Below are 6,000 nucleotides of genomic sequence, written 5' to 3' on the forward strand. Positions count from 1 at the left end.
TCATCTCATATGTATATACTGTACTCGATACCATCTACTGTATGCCGCTCTGTACCATCACTCATTCATATATCTTTATGTACATATTCTTTATCCCCTTACACTGTGTATAAGACAGTAGTTTTGGAATTGTTAGTTAGATTACTTGTTGGTTATTACTGCATTGTCGGAACTAGAAGCACAAGCATTTCGCTACACTCGCATTAACATCTGCTGACCATGTGTATGTGACAAATACATTTGATTTGATTTATACAACTTCACATTATATCCGGTGAAATATCTGTATCTGCTGTATTTTTCGGGGGGGGCTGTATTTTTTTGGGGGGGGCTGTGTTTTGGGGGGGGGGGATACTGCACACAAAATATCTGTATCTAGGCTACACTGTCCTACGAATGTCCCGCATTTGGGCATTTAAAATGTGGTCACCCTAAGACGTGATTGATCACAGCTGCCTTTCGCGTCTTAGACTTTACGAAAAACATCAGCCCTCCATTTTGTATTTCCTGTATCGTGTTGCATTAAGCGCCGCATGCGACTTCCAGCCAGCGGTATTGTCCGTTTTAAATCACATACGAACAACAACTAATCTCTTCTGTCTTGTGAAATCGGGTTTTTGTTACATACCTTCTGTTATTTTCGGTTCTTTTCTATGGAGAAATCTCGTACTTGTCTCTCTCTCCAAGCCGCTCAAGGGTTTGCGCATGCGCATTCGACTATCTCACCCGAACAACGTCATAGAGCCACTGAAAACAGAGTCGTTGATTGGAGGAACTTGTAGTAACTATTTTTCGCCAGATGGGGGAACCCTAGCCCTACATCAACACCAAATTCACAGAATAATTTACCAAGTTTATCATTTATTTATTTAATTTTATAGGCAAGTCAGTTAAGAACTAATTCTCAGTTACAATGCTGGTTTATGAAGAGTGGGTTAACTGCCTTGTTCAGGGGCAGAATGACTGATTTGTACCTTGGCAGCTCTGGGATTTGAACTTGCCACCTTTCGGTTACTAGTCCAACGCTCTAACCACTAGGCTACCCTGAGTTGGACACCTGTACATTAGAGCATTGCCAAAGTGAGACAAAATCAGCCTTAGATTGGTTGAGTCTGTGTTCGCCCCATTATCGTGGAGGAGCTGAGGAATTTGTCAAATTATCCTGTTGGTTGGATGAATGTGCTGAAGGCTACTGCCCTCGGATGCCCCATGTGTCACTATACTACCCACTACCCCCATCACAGGGTAAAGACAGGCATACTGTCCCACTACCCCCCATCACAGGTAAAGACAGGCATACTGTTCCACTACCCCCATCACAGGGTAAAGACAGGCATACTGTCCCACTACCCCCCTCACAGGTAAAGACAGGCATACTGTCCCACTACCCCATCACAGGGTAAAGACAGGCATACTGTCCCACTACCCCCTCACAGGTAAAGACAGGCATACTGTCCCACTACCCCCATCACAGGGTAAAGACAGGCATACTGTCCCACTACCCCCATCACAGGGTAAAGACAGACATACTGTCCCACTACCCCCCATCACAGGGTAAAGACAGGCATACTGTCCCACTACCTACCATCACAGGGTAAAGACAGACATACTGTCCCACTACCCCCCATCACAGGGTAAAGACAGACATACTGTCCCACTACCCCCATCACAGGGTAAAGACAGGCATACTGTCCCACTACCTACCATCACAGGGTAAAGACAGGCATACTGTCCCACTACCCCCATCACAGGGTAAAGACAGGCATACTGTCCCACTACCTACCATCACAGGATAAAGACAGGCATACTGTTCCACTACCCCCATCACAGGGTAAAGACAGGCATACTGTCCCACTACCCCCCATCACAGGGTAAAGACAGGCATACTGTCCCACTACCCCCATCACAGGGTAAAGACAGGCATACTGTCCCACTACCCCCCATCACAGGGTAAAGACAGGCATACTGTCCCACTACCTACCATCACAGGGTAAAGACAGGCATACTGTCCCACTACCCCCATCACAGGGTAAAGACAGGCATACTGTCCCACTACCCCCCATCACAGGGTAAAGACAGGCATACTGTCCCACTACCTACCATCACAGGGTAAAGACAGACATACTGTCCCACTACCCCCCATCACAGGGTAAAGACAGGCATACTGTCCCACTACCTACCATCACAGGGTAAAGACAGGCATACTGTCCCACTACCCCCATCACAGGGTAAAGACAGACATACTGTCCCACTACCCCCCATCACAGGGTAAAGACAGACATACTGTCCCACTACCTACCATCACAGGGTAAAGACAGGCATACTGTCCCACTATACCCACCATCACAGGGTAAAGACAGACATACTGTCCCACTACCCCCATCACAGGGTAAAGACAGGCATACTGTCCCACTACCTACCATCACAGGGTAAAGACAGGCATACTGTCCCACTACCCCCATCACAGGGTAAAGACAGGCATACTGTCCCACTACCCCCCATCACAGGGTAAAGACAGACATACTGTCCCACTACCTACCATCACAGGGTAAAGACAGGCAAACAGTCCCACTACCCCCATCACAGGGTAAAGACAGACATACTGTCCCACTACCTACCCCCCATCACAGGGTAAAGACAGGCAAACAGTCCCACTACCCCCATCACAGGGTAAAGACAGACATACTGTCCCACTACCCCCATCACAGGGTAAAGACAGACATACTGTCCCACTTCCACTGAAACTAGAGAAACAACGCTTCTAAACTCCCATCTCGGCTCCTTTGCTTCTGCGTCTGAGCCTCATCACCTTGTCAGTGTCAGAGTTGACTGGTTGTGGCCTTATTGGCAGATATCCTGGGGGTTGATAGAAGGAAATCTCTTCCAGTCCAAACTGGTAGAGATCATGATTCATTCATCACTAGGAGACTTTGGGCAGAGGTGAAGGAGAAGGTCTGAGGTGACCATATGGCACAGCTGGTCTTCAGTCTGCCTGACTGGCATTGACTGGCACTGGCCAGAGTGACTGAAGGAGAGGACACCTTGCTCAATCCTGCTGTACAGAGATTTATGTCCCATCCTTGCATGGGGTGTGTGTGCGTGTGTGTGTGTGTGTGTGTGTGTGTGTGTGTGTGTGTGTGTGTGTGTGTGTGTGTGTGTGTGTGTGTGTGTGTGTGTGTGTGTGTGTGTGTGTGTGTGTGTGTGTGTGTGTGTGTGTGTGTGTGTGTGTTTTGAATTGCCAGACTGCTCCATGATGCACAGGCCAACTGACCCTGCAGTCCTGCTGGGTTGTTGCTAGGCAACGTGGAGCAGAGATTGTTCATTAGCCAATCAGGATCAGAGTTGAGAGGTTCGAGAACACTCTGATGACCAATTAAAACATGATTATTTACTGATTTAGGCCACTAGGGTGCATTAATAATAATACGATTATCATTAGACAGTGGGCACTGCAATATGATACAACATTAAGCACTAATATGATAGTATGGGAATTAGTATTAATTAGTCATATGATAGTATGGGAATTAGTATTAATTAGTCATATGATAGTATGGGAATTAGTATTAATTAGTCATATGATAGTATGGGAATTAGTATTAATTAGTCATATGATAGTATGGGAATTAGTATTAATTAGTCATATGATAGTATGGGAATTAGTATTAATTAGTCATATGATAGTATGGGAATTAGTATTAATTAGTCATATGATAGTATGGGAATTAGTATTAATTATTCATATGATAGTATGGGAATTAGTATTAATTAGTCATATGATAGTATGGGAATTAGTATTAATTAGTCATATGATAGTATGGGAATTAGTATTAATTAGTAATATGATAGTATGGGAATTAGTATTAATTAGTCATATGATAGTATGGGAATTAGTATTAATTAGTCATATGATAGTATGGGAATTAGTATTAATTAGTCATATGATAGTATGGGAATTAGTATTAATTAGTATTTAGTAGTATATGGGAATTGGAACTTTCCTCTTAGGTTGTAATGACTTGTAACAGACAGACAGACAGACAGACAGACAGACAGACAGACAGACAGACAGACAGACAGACAGACAGACAGACAGACAGACAGACAGACAGACAGACAGACAGACAGACAGACAGACAGACAGACAGACAGACAGACAGACAGACAGACAGACAGACAGACAGACAGACAGACTCTCCTCTCCTCTCCTCCTCTCCTCCTCTCCTCTCCTCCTCCTCTCCTCTCCTCCTCTCCTCCTCTCATCCTCTCCTCCTCCTCTCCTCTCCTCCTCTCCTCCTCTCCTCCTCTCCTCCTCCTCTCCTCCTCTCCTCCTCTCCTCTCCTCCTCTCATCCTCTCCTCTCCTCTCCTCTCCTCCTCTCCTCCTCCTCTCCTCTCCTCCTCTCATCCTCTCCTCCTCCTCTCCTCTACTCCTCTCCTCCTCCCTCTCCTCTCCTCCTCTCCTCTCCTCCTCCTCTCCTCTCCTCCTCCTCTCCTCTCCTCCTCCCTCCTCTCATCCTCTCCTCCTCCTCTACTCCTCTCCTCCTCCTCTCTCCTCTCCTCTCCTCTCTCTCCTCTCCTCTCCTCTCCTCTCCTCTCCTCTCCTCTCCTCTCCTCCTCTCCTCCTCTCCTCTCCTCCTCTCTCTCCTCTCCTCTCCTCTCTCCCTCTCCTCTCCTCTCCTCTCCTCTCCTCTCCTCTCCTCTCCTCTCTCCTCTCCTCTCTCTCCTCTCTCTTCTCTCCTCCTCTCCTCTCCTCCTCTCCTCTCCTCTCCTCTCCTCCTCTCTCTTCTCTCCTCCTCTCCTCTCCTCCTCTCCTCTCCTCCCCTCCTCCTCTCCTCCTCCCCTCTCCTCCTCCTCTCCTCTCCTCTCCTCCTCTCCTCTCCTCCTCTCCTCTACTCCTCTCTTCCTCTCCTCCTCCTCTCCTCCTCTCATCTCCTCCTCTCCTCTCCTCCTCTCCTCTACTCCTCTCCTCCTCTCCTCTACTCCTCTCCTCCTCTCCTCCTCCTCTCCTCCTCTCCTAGCTCACTCTATTCACTGTGAATACCATTACTGAACTCGCTCTAGCTAAGGCAATCTAAAGTGACAGGTCTGTCACTTTCTTCCTACTGCCCTCTCTCTCTAGGCTGTACAATCCCAGTGAAGGAAAGGAAGTCACATTAATCAGTGAAGGAAAGGAGGTCACATTAATCAGTGAAGGAAAGGAGGCCACATTAATCAGTGAAGGAAAGGAAGCCACATTAATTAGTGAAGGATAGTAGGCCACATTAATCAGTGAAGGAAAGGAGGCCACATTAATCAGTGAAGGATAGGAGGCCACATTAATCAGTGAAGGAAAGGAGGCCACATTAATCAGTGAAGGAAAGGAAGCCACATTAATTAGTGAAGGATAGGAGGCCACATTAATCAGTGAAGGAAAGGAGGTCACATTAATTAGTGAAGGAAAGGAGGCCACATTCAGTGAAGGAAAGGAGGTCACATTAATCAGTGAAGGATAGGAGGCCACATTAATTAGTGAAGGATAGGAGGCCACATTCAGTGAAGGAAAGGAGGCCACATTAATCAGTGAAGGAAAGGAGGCCACATTCAGTGAAGGAAAGGTCACATTAATCAGTGAAGGAAAAGAGGCCACATTAATTAGTGAAGGATAGGAGGCCACATTCAGTGAAGGAAAGGAGGTCACATTAATTAGTGAAGGAAAGGAGGTCACATTAATCAGTGCTCACACTGCCCTACCCTGTGCTCTGACCTCTTTCTCCCCTCTCTCTCCAGATGAAATCTCGCGTCTTGTGACGGCCGGCCGCCCAACAACCTGCCCGCTTGACCCTATCCCCTCCTCTCTTCTCCAGACCATTTCCGGAGACCTTCTCCCTTACCTCACCTCGCTCATCAACTCATCCCTGACCGCTGGCTACGTCCCTTCCGTCTTCAAGAGAGCGAGAGTTGCACCCCTTCTGAAAAAACCTACACTCGATCCCTCCGATGTCAACAATTACAGACCAGTA

The 6,000-nt window shown here is 47.1% G+C and overlaps 1 protein-coding gene across 1 annotated transcript in view; it reads right to left on the reverse strand.

Annotated features, from left to right (window-relative positions):
- LOC124008848 (zinc finger protein 638-like) overlaps positions 1–757 on the reverse strand; it is a 43,338-nt gene extending 42,581 nt beyond the window's left edge. Inside the window, exon 1 of the mRNA XM_046320429.1 lies at positions 629–757. The gene's annotated coding sequence lies outside the window, so the exon portion shown is untranslated. The remainder of the gene's footprint in view (positions 1–628) is intronic.
- Between the last annotated feature and the right edge of the window lie 5,243 nt (positions 758–6,000).

Source organism: Oncorhynchus gorbuscha, linkage group LG21 (assembly GCF_021184085.1).
Source record: "Oncorhynchus gorbuscha isolate QuinsamMale2020 ecotype Even-year linkage group LG21, OgorEven_v1.0, whole genome shotgun sequence".
NCBI lineage: Eukaryota > Metazoa > Chordata > Actinopteri > Salmoniformes > Salmonidae > Oncorhynchus > Oncorhynchus gorbuscha.